General features: G+C 31.1%; 1 non-coding gene across 1 annotated transcript; it reads right to left on the bottom strand.

Moving 5' to 3' along the window:
- Positions 1-10,969: 10,969 nt before the first annotated feature.
- LOC124445044 lies at positions 10,970-11,075 on the bottom strand. Its single transcript, XR_006948085.1, has one exon. It is a non-coding gene; the product is annotated as a U6 spliceosomal RNA (small nuclear RNA).
- Between the last annotated feature and the right edge of the window lie 3,283 nt (positions 11,076-14,358).

Here is a 14,358-nt window from a genome sequence, read left to right as displayed (position 1 = left end):
ATATTTGCGCATACACACTTTTTCAAATACATTTTCAAAAGTAAAATGACGTCTTTACAGTTAAAACCTACCATTCTGTATCCCCTATCGTTAACTACATATTCTTCAAGCGTTGCTTGTGTATTGCTTTTCGTAATATCGATGTTAAGCCATAATTTAATTTGCGCATGCTCCGTTTGTCTTTCTGCGAGTCAGTTTTCTATGATACTTGTTCTTGACCTTTGACCCTGACCCACAAAGCAATAATAAACGTGTTATAAAGTCCTCTCTCATGAAATGACGACTTTTTAAAATATAATCTCCTAGGCGATTTTCCCGTCGCGTATGTGAGATTTACATTGTATATCTATAGTTATTCTTGCGCTCAAAGCTTAGACCTTACAAAAGATAAGATATTTATAGTTATTCATCATAAAAAATGTGGAGATTACATTGAAAAAAATTGAACGTATAATGAGTTGAAAGTTAACCGAGCTCTTCGTTTTCCATAAGATACATTCAATTTGTTTGAATTTGTTCAAGAAAATTGAACACATTTGAACAACTATCCCAAAGTTACACTGATTTATTACATCAAGTCGACGCCTAGTCATATATAGGCCGTTGTTCGTGCCATACGATAGCACAAAAGGGTCGTTATATGTCGTGATAGTGACAAATAGTGCCTTGCATTCTATAGATGAATAAGGCCATCGTATGTAGCTCGTTATTGTTGTGTGAGAGGGTAATCCAATGAGAACAGAAAAAAATTCTTATCAAATTCCGAACAATAACTAGTTGCTGCATGTGTATGATTAAAATCATCATAAGACAAAATGTTAAGGAAAAGAGTGCTGGATCACGATCCAAGTCAAGCAATTAAATGTATTTTTGTTAACATATATTTTTTGAAAACAGTACTTTATCTACAGTGTTACAATGCTGGACTTCAAACGTGGATTCGCTTCGGTATCAAATGTCTAAAACATTTTTATTTTTTGAAGGGGTTAACCGTCCATTAAACTGATTACTTTACTTGACAAAAATATTAACCTGACCTACTTAATCAATGTCGTACAACAAAGCAAATGCCGAAAGGCGTAAAATCACGCATCTTATCGAATCCACGCTTGCAGCCTATTTTTACAAAAAAAGCAAGACAAAATAAAGATTGAAAATTTACACTTTCCCATTATTGGAATCTTTCAATGCAAGTGTAAGTAAGAGATGATGACATTTACATTTACAATATCTAATAACACTATAGACAAACACATATTATTTATATAAAACATGAAATTTCAAAACAAAATGAAAACAATAAAACTTTCTTAGATTAAAAAAAACACACTTAAACTAAAGAGGAATAACTCTGATTCCAAATAAAAAATAAGCGAAAGAAAGAAACAAAGGTATTTTGTTTTCGATATAAAGCCTGGGAGTGAGAAACCAAAGTTTAGATTAATTATGAAATACGACAGCTTGAGTATGACTTAACCAAAGGCCGTGTCGAAGAGTTGAAAATCAAATTTTTCGAAAATGGGTGTGGTTATACGGCGTGGTCTTCTAAAAGGAACTACACCCACATGGTTATTCAACACAAATAAGATTTAGTTTTTTTTTCACGCTTACGTACATGTTTAAACAAGCCTTATTTAGCCGAAAATATTACTTGAGTGTGTCCTACGCCCGCACACCCTGTCTTTCGCAACGGCCTGCCGTTAACTATAAATATAACTATACACTAAACAAAATTTACGTACATTTTACATGCACATGCCTATATGGTTTGTTGTTGTGTTTTAATATCCATAACTTTAGCAAGAAACTTAAATCGATGTGGAAGTAGCTGTAACTATTTATGCAACATGGTTTTCACATTTCTTACAATGTGATCTTCGAACAAAAGATTTCTATAACATTTCACAAAATTCGAAACGCAAATGTTCGAAAAGTATTTCGGTCCTTAGGTAACCTGCTGGATTGAAGCAGGGTAAGATTCGAAAGTAAATGCACAAATTATTTTTTTAAGTTTTGGCAAAATCGGGTCACATTATTTTTTCAGAACTTAGCTACGTTGCTGCACTACTTATCATGGTATCATCAAAAAACAACACAAAAATTGCCGGATATGTAGCGAGAATTAGTTTTGCAGGATCAAAAACACTTTTCTTCGATTTCCTTTGAGTATGGGTGTGATAACATTATGAGAATCTTCAATTTATGAAATTTTTTCACATGGATAATGGCACGTTGATGTAGGCTTTAGCATTTAACGATAAAGCTAAACGTTCGGGATCGACGGAAAGTGCTGAAGACAGAAGACGATAAAGCTAAACGTTCGGGATCGACGGAAAGTGCTGAAGACAGAAGACGATACTTACTTTGTATCTTAGAAACTACTTATAACATTTATATTAAGATACTCCTGTATCTTAGAAACTACTTATAACATTTATATTAAATTCATTTTTCTAACTTAGTGAATAACATTTCGCCTCATTCCATCTATTGTTTTGGTAACTATACTCAAAAATTTGTAACAGAATTATAATGTGATATTCGTGATGTGAGACGGCGTATTTTTCTACGTGGTGTTTCCAAATCCACAAAGCAACAAGCAAGCACTTTAAAATCAGGTGATTTAGCTAACGGCGGTACATTGAGGATTACCTTAGTTGGTCAACCAAACGCATACATTGGTAATATAAAAGTACAATATGCCAAGCATACAGCATCAGCTGAAGTTCGAACGAAGAATTTGGGTGCCGCAGTTAATAATAGAGCCCATCAATAATATCGCAAGAACGGGGATTGTTGATTTAAAAGCACGAGTTTATGTGAATGGAGCCGGCATAGCAATAGGTTATCCAGAAGATGAAAATAAACAAATAGCACAAGAAAAAACGCAACAAATACTTTCCGGGTTGTGTGACACAGTTAGTATTTCTCAACTGGACAAAATCTACGAAGAATACCCAAACAACGAAATGGTTATGGCTGGTTATGGTTATATCCCTCATGTTCTAAAAATGCCTTTAAGTGGTGCCGTCAATACAACATACGGCATACGGACTTTTACCATCCGTTGCACCATATATATGGTTTTTGCCATATTTTAAACAAACAACTGTAGCAGATGCGGATTCAACTACAGTAAATACTTTTGACGCGGGTAGTTTAATAGAGCCTAAAAATGCAATTCCAAACATTATGAAACATGTGAGCCCGACCAAATGTTTTCGCTAGCTACGCCACTGAACGTAATCAGTATTTTTCTTATGAAATCATTCTTACATTTTACATACACCAAATCATATGTGTGTTAAACCTTTATGGAAAAATAAAAACAGTACAAGCATAAAATAAAAGTACTAAATTCAGTACTTATTGCGTAAAGAAACCAATCTCAAGAACGCCAATTAATTTCACCGGTAACTTTAACTTTGATGAACTTTAACTTGATCGTAATTTTGTTCTTTTAATTCAGAGTGCGCCATCTCTAATATGTCTTCTATAAACCCCTTGAGAGTGTCGATGCGAACTTCACATTTATACACCTTATCATCTATTATATTGTACCAATCCCCGTTTGGCGTCAAAGTCATTATGATACACGAGTTGCAAAACACACTTTAACGTTCAACTACCAACAATCGATGCAGTTTGTGTTCTAACAAAAAAATGCAAGTTTTAATATATAAAGAAACAATTTTTTACAAATAAATTCAAAACAGAATTATGTAAATTTTAGACAACGCTAATAATAACTGAAACAAAATCCATTTGCTGTCATCACATCTATTAAGCAATTATCTTATGGGTGATGATGGAATCTGATACTGCTAGCTTCAACAAAATCAAAAATATAAGTTTTATTAGAAAATCTAAGTGCAAATTTTTTTTCACCACATTAATGTATTGAATACTCGATGCGGTTTATTTTATGACAAAAATCGCAAGTTTTAACATATGTGAAACAAGTAAACTCAACAACAGTATGTTTCACTGAGGTCAAAAGGTTATATTTGCGCAAAAATTTGATCTATAAAATTTAAGCATTTATTTCGTTTACTTCACTTGCAAGCATACACTTATCGCGAAGACAGTGAGAAAAAAACGGTGAAATGATGGAAAATGCCGAAAAGAAAGAGTATTACGATACAAAAGACGCGAAGAAAGAAAGAAACAACGCAATAGAAAATATATTAAAATATACAGTCATATTTGGAAAGAAGTTTGCGACGAGATGATAGACTTTATTGAAAAAGAATCAAATCAATTTGAAGAAATCATCGCACAAAAAAAAGAGTATTAGAACACGATATAAAATTATGTGAACTAAATAAAAAACAAAAAGAAGAAGAAGAAAGAAGAAAAAAAGAAAAAGTAATAAGAAAATCTAAAGATTATTTAGAATTTATTTTTTTAGATGTTGACATGTCTGACAATGAAAAACAACTGCATGTTAATCGTCTAAACAAAATTTTTGATGAGTTATATTAAAATTGTTATATGAGTTATATTAAAATTGTTATATGAACTAACTTTGAAGTTCTTCACCCAACTTAGCTTGTGCTAATATTAACTTTACTTGAGTATTTTCTTTTATTTTTTCATAATCAGTTAACGAATTGTTTAAACAATCGCATTCATCTTGTAAATCTTGAACATCTTTTAAATATTCAATATGCTTTGCTTCATTTTGCTCTTTCTTTTTTTTCAATTCATCTTTTAAAGCTTGAATTTTTTTTGAAAATTCGCTAATTTTTGCTTCATTTTGCGTTGGCTTCTCTTTCGTTTCTTCTAATTCACTCTGCAAGTCAAGTATTTGTTTTCTAAATTCGGTAAGTTTTTTATAATTTTCGCTAAGTTCGATGTTTACATCATCATCAGCTATATAATAAAATTTTCTTCTGAGCCAATGCAACGTGTTTGGACTTTCATCTTCAGATGTATTTGGAGTTGAAATGTGTGATGTATTTGCGTTTGATTCTTGTGATTCCATTTTATAAAACAAACTTAACAAATATATGACACGTTAGTTCTTCAATGCATACAATTTCAAACAACAGGTCTTTTATATAGCGCCAATAAATGATTTTTTTGCAAAAAAACAAATTTCTTACAAATTTTGTATTAAAAAAACCAAAAAAATTCAAGCAATGCAAATATGAAGCGTTCAAGGTTATCGTGCATGTAATAACCATTGATAGTAATAAAAACATGTAGTAATTCTTCATTGACGTCAAAAAAATTCAAAGCATCTCAATTAGTAACTTCTAGACACTCAGTAATGTCAATCAACTTGAAAAGTCAAGGTTATATTCTAAATTTAAGCAAAAAAATAGTATCAGATTGTATCAAGTACACCCAAGGGTAATCATACCATAAATAGATTAAATGAAAGGAAATACAATTTTTTATATCAAATTCCAGTAGTATATAAGAGCTTGCTCATTAAAAATTTCTTTATTATAAAGAAAAAATGAGATCAAACGTGTCATATGAAGATTTTTTACTTTATTTGAAAGATAAAAGAAACAAAAATCGTTTCGATTTGTTTTTAAAAAGAAATAAAGAAAAAAATTTAAAAGCAAAAGAAAATCAATTTCAAGAGAATAATGAATATCCCTCTCTACAAACACCCATGCCGAATTGGATAAATACTGAGAAAAATAACGAGACAAATTCTGAGACAAGTTTCATCGAAAATCAAAATCGTACATCATCATCACCAGATTCTCCACAACCCATGGATGAAGATACAGCTGAAAAGAATGATGGTAAAAGTCCTTTGAATACTTATCATGATAATATTCAAAAATCATCTCCTTTACCCTTAATTAATTTCTTAAATTACAATATCCCCACACCACGAACTATTTTAAGAGAACTTGAAGACGTTGAATTTAATCAAATCAACAAAATCAAGGATTTACAACTCCTCCTAATAATAATACTATGAATCAAAATCAAGGAAATACATCTCCTCCTCCTGAACAAATGAATCAAGATCAAGTATTTGCTCATCCCAATCTAGTATTTACAAGTCCTCCTCATAATCTTAATGAATGGGTAGGTAAAAAAGACAATTAATGGATGCTACTGAAAGTGTAAAAAAAAAGAGAGGACGTCCGAGCAAAAAAAAAACTTGAAGAATACAACAACGAAATCGGAAAAAATCCTGAATACTCTTGTAATATGTTATCTTTTAACACCGGTCAAAATTGTATTAATAGACAATTTTATTCACTTATAAAAGGAAATATCATATGTAAAAATGAGGAAGAAGCAAATTTTTTAATTGATCTATTTGAGAGAAGAAAAAAATTACTTGATAAATTAAAAGAACTCAACCAAGAAATTAATTTAAACAGCACAATGGAGTATTTTTTTAGAAAAATGTCTTAAAATTCGTTTATATGCATCAATTTGTAAATACTTCATCTAATACTTGATATAATACTTCATATAATAAAAAAATTCATGTTTTTGTATTTTATTGAGGGTAGTATCAGTTTGTACCAGACACGGATCTTAAAGATGCTCGCTTAATTGATGGGATGGCTGTTGATGTTAATAAATCAGCTCTACATATAGGACAATTAGAGAATCCTTGTAATAATAATTGCATCAAACAATCAAAATGCATTTTGTGACCACATTTTAACATTCTGATTCCAGTTAATGTATCTTCCAAACATATCATACATTGAACATGTTCGTTTTTGCATATATGATATTGATTTTTTCCTTTTTCCTTTTCGAAACACGATCCACAAGCATCACAATGAAATGATCTATGTAATTTAACTCTACAAACACCACATTTTACACAATGATAAGGATCTTTCGAATAATCATCGTAAACCTTACATTTGTCACAAAAATAGTCAGCCAACTTTTTCTTACACTTGATACAATATTGTTGAATTCCTTGCTCAAAACCACAATAATTACACATTATCCAGGAAATATCATTTGGATTGACTTTTTTATTGCAAAAATGATCTTTATTATGACAATGATGACATGGATAAAATCTTTCACAACATTTAAAATAAAAAGAACAATTTTTTTAGAGTGTATACAATTTGTAAACATACATTGATACTTTTGTATCCGAGACATTTTTCCATCAATCTGTTTTTACATGGAAGGGTAAGTTATATATATACACACATCTTCACCTATTCAGCTACATAGGAAATTATTTTTTCAACAATACTGTTCATAAGTACTTTCATTTGTTCAAAATGTTGATGATTATCATCATTTTCATCCAAATATTTTTTTAACACTTTAATAAATGCCTCAATAAGAGATTTTTGTTCCAAGATATATTTCTTTTTAGTTGCATCAAAAATCATTCTTAAATTATCTTCTTGACATTCATCAATAACATCAAAAACCCTGCACTGCTTTTTCCAACTCAAAATGACATCTGAAGATAGAAACACTTTATTCGAAATAAGTCATCATCAGTTAAGAATACTATAGTTCTACTTCGCCAATCCGCCATTATCACCAGCAAGAAACGATACTAAACATCTAACACTCAAATGTCAATCAGACTTCGTCTTCTTAAATTTATCTTCTACATCATCTAGAAAACTGAAGCGATCTGGTTGTCGCTTGATGACTGCGGTGATATATATAATACTTTATCCATATTAAATTTGCATTTGAAGACCGCAACCATTTTTCCGAAATTTCAGCAATTAATACAATAATTCTGTACAAAACAGTCATATTACCAGTAAGAAATTATATTATGCAATATCCGGTACTTTTACCATCTTATATATATCATATAGTTACTATTACAATTTTTTTCAATAATATTTTTATAAAATACTTTAATTAAATCCAATTGTGTAATGTGCTTATAAAATTCTTTTTCATCATGATAATAAAAGTAGTCTTCCAATTTTTCTATAAATATGTCAATACTATCTTTTTCGCTGATTATCATCCCTTCATCGCATAATTTGAAATTAAATTTTCTTCCATCTTCAATTTCTTTGTTAAAAATAATCATCCCACCACCATCAATGAATTTAGATATACATTCTGATTTCATAATAATTTGACTTAAATCTTTTTCTTCGTCAAATTCGTCATCGCGCTCAAATATAAAAGTAATACTTTGATTTGAAGATTTCACCATTATCAATTAGACAGCAAAACATTCAAATGAAAAATAAATCTTTTATTGAAGATTTTACATTAAAAGAGTGATAAAAAGGGTAAGAAATTCGAATTTTTTTAAAAAAAGAAAAAAAGAATTATGATGAAAAAATTGAGAAATTCGAATTTTTTTATAAAAATAAGAAATATGTTTTTTACAATAAAAGATAAGAAAGGTTAAATTTTTTTATTTATTTACTAAAAAAGTGTAATATATAAAACCCTTAATATCAATGTAGGGAAGATAACCACATTGGTATTGAATAAAGAAAGATGGAAAAAATGATGTGAATAACCCTTCCAAAAATAAAGGTGGATTTGGAAATATTTCATATAGAAAGCCATCATTTCGTGAATTTAATAATTTTAATTCACATCATATTCTTCCTCTAAAAAGATGTCGGCAATCATGTGCAAAATGCATCTATTGTGAAATTGAGTCTTCTGTAGATTCAAAAGTTTTTTCTGAATTTAACAAAATAATACCAGCAATAAATGTTGAGATAAAAAAAATTGAAGAAAAACTTACAGAGAAATTTGTGAATTTATAAATCTTGTAAGAATGGAATTTGAGTTTAATATAAGAGATATGTATGAAAAAGTAGAAAAAGATATAAAGTAAGAAAAAAAGGCAAAAAAAATTTTTTATTAATTTAAAATAAATTTATTTGTGTAAAAATGTTTGTACTTATAAAAAAGAAAAATAAAGAAAAAAACCATAAAAGGAAGCGTTACAATGATTGCTTACTAATAATCATTGTGAGGCTTGCTTTGATGGTATTATTTACATGATGCCGAAGAAACTTATATATACATCAAGACGCGAAGATGAATATATTGCTATTTGCAATCGATTGAAGACATATTTTGACTTTACGTCATTATATCCCATATGTTCAAAGAAGCACGATGTCAAAAAAACTGATAAATGCGTCAAGACAAAATACAAGAGAAAATACTAAACCACACAATGTGTAACATAGCATCTTCTACAAATTCTTTTACATGCGTTTGTGTACAAATAGAAGATTGGATTAATTGGTTTTGGGACGAAGAAGTTGGTGAAAAGACTGAGTCATATTTGCGATTCTTTCTTGTGGATCATCTATTAAAGCGAAACAATTTATATCATCAGTAAATTCGACTTTGGTAAAATTTAGAATGTGTAACATATCAACTAAATCAAGGATTTATTGCGAGACAATTTGTATCATCAATAAATTGGACTTTGGACTTTCCATATTATCATTCCAAAAATTGGACTTTGGACTTTCATCAATGTAATTATTTTATATTGTATTTGAAATATATATCTTTTTTTATGAAATCTTCTTGTTTATATATTTTATATTACTCTTATTCACTATTCTAATATATATATGTATATTATCACAGTCTCACCCTCCTCTATTTTTATGTTTACTACCGCTGACTACCTCAAAAACGATCCCCCCGGTTTTTTTTATTATAAGATGTATTATGACTATTTTAGACATAATACATTTTATAATAAAAAAACTTGAGCCTGCGATGATATATATATATATAAATATATTAGTTAACTACTATCATAAATAATACCACAAAGAACATTACCTTTACTAAAGACGAAAACACGACAAACAACTTACCTTCCTCGACATCCTACTAACCAGAACAGATGACGGTACACTAAACACACAAGTATACCGCAAAACCACCCACACAGACCAAATACTCGATTTCAACAGCAATCATCCAACACAACACAAAATAAGCTGCATTCGAACACTTTTCAACAGGATAAACACTCATTGTAATACGGAAGAAGCCAAAAAAACAGAACGCAACTACTTATACTCCACATTTATTAAAAACAATTACCCTAGAAACTTCATAAACAAAACTATATACAAAATACAAAACAAAACACAAACCGACAAAAGCAACAAAAAACCGGACGAAACAGTAAAAATCGTCACATTACCATACATAAACGGAACATCAGAAATGACTGCCAGACTTCTTCGACCATTTAATATTAACGTCGCCCACAAACCTACACAAAAACTCAAATCACGTTTCACCAAACATAAATACAAAACAACAATTCTTGATACAACTGACGCGATCTACATGATACCATGTAAAGACTGTTCAAAGCAATACATAGGACAAACATCTAAGAAAATTGAAACAAGACTCACAGAACACAAAAACGCCATAAAACGACGAGATCCGAACTCACTACCGGCAGAACATACCCACGGAAACAACCACACATTCGACTGGACAGAAACTAAAGTACTCGGACGCGCACAGACTAAACACACACGCGAATTTAAAGAAGCTTGGTACAGTAAAGACAACGACACAATAAACAGACATATCGACATACCCATCATATACTCACAACTAAAGAAAAAGGACAAAAAAACTACAAACAACACCAAAACTAAAACACAACGCTCTAATATTATTAACACCAATCATATTAACAATACACCAAAACCCATGGCAACGCATTTCACCCCATCCAATCACATTAATCCACCCACTCATCCAATTAGGTGCTCTAAGCGTCTCCAAGCTAAAAGCACGTGTAAAAAAAATATCCTCATTCTGATGAAGGCTCGAAGCAACGAGTCGAAAGCTCAATAAAACTCACTTTAAATACGGAGAAACTTTTATCTTTTATGTATTAAATGCCTGGATTACAAATTTTCAAACATATATATATATATATATCTGGAATGATAACGACAATACATTTTGTATTCAATATGTTGGATTTGATTCTTTTGAAGTTGAAACAAATAAAAATTTGGAACGCTTCACGAATTTGCGTGTCATCCTTGCGCAGGGGCCATGCTAATCTTCTCTGTATCGTTCCAATTTTATTATATGTGTAGCCGAAGCTGCACATCCTCCAATGCGAGAGCTTTCTATTTATCCAAACAATATACGCCACGTTGCCATTGTTGTGGGAGGGAATATTTGCGCATACACACTTTTTCAAATACATTTTTCAAAAGTAAAATGACGTCTTTTACAGTTAAAACCTACCATTCTGTATCCCCTATCGTTAACTACATATTCTTCAAGCGTTGCTTGTGTATTGCTTTTTGTAATATCGATGTTAAGCCATAATTTAATTTGCGCATGCTCCGTTTGTCTTTCTGCGAATCAGTTTTCTATGATACTTGTTCTTGACCTTTGACCCTGACCCACAAAGCAATAATAAACGTGTTATAAAGTCCTCTCTCATGAAATGACGACTTTTTAAAATATCTCCTAGGCGATTTTCCCGTCGCGTATGTGAGATTTACATTGTAATTCTATAGTTATTCTTGCGCTCAAAGCTTAGACCTTACAAAAGATAAGATATTTATAGTTATTCATCATAAAAAATGTGGAAATTACATTGAAAAAAATTGAACGTATAATGAGTTGAAAGTTAACCGAGCTCTTCGTTTTCCATATAATACATTCAATTTGTTTGAATTTGTTCAAGAAAATTGAACACATTTGAACAACTATCCCAAAGTTACACTGATTTAATACATCAAGTCGACGCCTAGTCATATATAGGCCGTTGTTCGTGCCATGCGATAGCATGAAAAGGGTCGTTGTATGTCGTGATAGTGACAAATAATGCCATGCATTCTATAGATGAATAAGGCCATCGTATGTAGCTCGTTATTGTTGTGTGAGAGGTAATCCAATGAGAACAGAAAAAAATTCTTATCAAATTCCGAACAATAACTAGTTGCTGCATGTGTATGATTAAAATCATCATAAGACAAAATGTTAAGGAAAAGAGTGCTGGATCACGATCCAAGTCAAGCAATTAAATGTATTTTTGTTAACATATATTTTTTGAAAACAGTACTTTATCTACAGTGTTACAATGCTGGACTTCAAACGTGGATTCGCTTCGGTATTAAATGTCTAAAACATTTCTATTTTTTGAAGGGGTTAACCGTCCATTACACTGGTTACTTTACTTGACAAAAATATTAACCTGATCTACTTAATCAATGTCGTACAACAAAGCAAATGCCGAAAGGCGTAAAATCACGCAGCTTATCGAATCCAAGCTTGCAGCCTATTTTTACAAAAAAAGCAAGACAAAATAAAGATTGAAAATTTACACTTTCCATTATTGGAAACTTTCAATGCAAGTGTAAGTAAGAGATGATGACATTTACATTTACAATATCTAACAACACTATAGACAAACACATATTATTTATATAAAACATGAAATTTCAAAACAAAATGAAAACAATAAAACTTTCTTAGATTAAAAAAAAACACACTTAAACTAAAGAGGAATAACTCTGATTTCAAATAAAAAATAAGCGAAAGAAAGAAACAAAGGCATTTTGTTTTCGATATAAAGCCTGGGAGTGAGAAACCAAAGTTTAGATTAATTATGAAATACGAAAGCTTGAGTATGACTTAACCAAAGGCCGTGTCGAACAGTTGAAAATCAAATTTTTCGAAAATGGGTGTGGTTATACGGCGTGGTCTTCTAAAAGGAACTACACCCACATGGTTATTCAACACAAATAAGATTTAGTTTTTTTTTCACGCTTACGTACATGTTTAAACAAGCCTCATTTAGCCGAAAATATTACTTGAGTGTGTCCCACGCCCGCACACCCTGTCCTTCGTAACGGCCTGCGGTTAACTATAAATATAACTATACACTAAACAAAATTTACGTACATTTTAGATGCACATGCCTATATGGTTTGTTGTCGTGTTTTAATATCCATAACTTTAGCAATAAACTTAAATTGATGTGGAAGTAGCTGTAACTATTTATGCAACATGGTTTTCAGATCTCTTACAGTGTGATCTTCGAACAAAAGATTTCTATAACATTTCATAAAATTTAACGCAAATGTTCGAAAAGTATTTCGGTCCTTAGGTAACCTGCTGGATTGAAGCAGGGTAAGATTCGAAAGTAAATGCACAAATTATTTTTTTAAGTTTTGGCAAAATCGGGTCACATTATTTTTTCAGAACTTAGCTACGTTGCTGCACTACTTATCATGGTATCATCAAAAAACAACACAAAAATTGCCGGGTATGTAGCGAGAATTAGTTTTGCAGGATCAAAAACACTTTTCTTCGATTTCCTTTGAGTATGGGTGTGATAACATTATGACAATCTTCAATTTATGAAATTTTTTCACATGGATAATGGCACGTTGATGTAGGCTTTAGCATTTAAAGATAAAGCTAAACGTTCGGGATCGACGGAAAGTGCTGAAGACAGAAGACGATACTTACTTTGTTAACTAAAGCAAATTTCTTGTACAATTTAACAAGTCTTTCCTCATAGTCGCTTAAAATTTTACATTCATTTACATTTAAAGTGGTACTATGACGAAAATTTTGCCTCTCGTTTTTTTTTCATAGATTAATAGTGTATGTAAAAAAATCTCTTCTGGCGAAATTTTAGCGTAATGTATTTCATGCTGCTCGAGTTACGTAGCGATAAAACTTGAACTTTAAGAGCCGCCATTAAAATGCGCCATATTTGAATTTTCAAGGAAGGTGCTTGTGACGTCATAGTCTTAACTCGCGGCTGTTTACAATATAATACTATATACAAATAAAGATTTAAAAGGTTGTATAACTCAATTTTTTTAACATGCCTTCAACACGCTGTGTCGTGCAAGATTGCAGTAACAAGTCTGATAGAAATTACAGGCATTTCATTACATAAAAGCCAAAACGACGAGTCTTTGAGAAGAATTTGAGTTAAATTTGTTCAGACGAAGCGCGCAAACTTTAATCCGAGTTCGCGCGAAATTCGATTTATGATTTGTTCGAATCACTTCTCGGATGATTGTTTTGAGCGTTTATTCCATTTGGGTGGTATGACTTGACGGCTCAAACCTGGTGCCGTACCTACTATTTGGAAGAAATCACAAACACCAACAACGTCAAGAGAGCGGCGTCAGGTTAGCACAAGTTGCAATTATTATATACTTACACATATTGCAGATGATAAATTTTCACAATTTGAGAGAACCAATAATACATCCAGGCAAACTTTCAATATATAATATACATTTATACTAAGGTTTTAAAGGAAATACAAAATGAAGTGTCTGTATCATGCGATGACCTTTGGTCTTTAAACTTAACGAAGCTGCTTGAAGAACAAATTCGTTCAGGCAAACTTCC

This window comes from Xenia sp. Carnegie-2017, unplaced genomic scaffold (assembly GCF_021976095.1).
Source record: "Xenia sp. Carnegie-2017 unplaced genomic scaffold, XeniaSp_v1 HiC_scaffold_21, whole genome shotgun sequence".
Taxonomy (NCBI): domain Eukaryota; kingdom Metazoa; phylum Cnidaria; class Anthozoa; order Malacalcyonacea; family Xeniidae; genus Xenia; species Xenia sp. Carnegie-2017.
The sequence above is the reverse complement of the archived record's forward strand: the minus strand, read 5'-3'. Positions and strand labels throughout refer to the sequence as shown.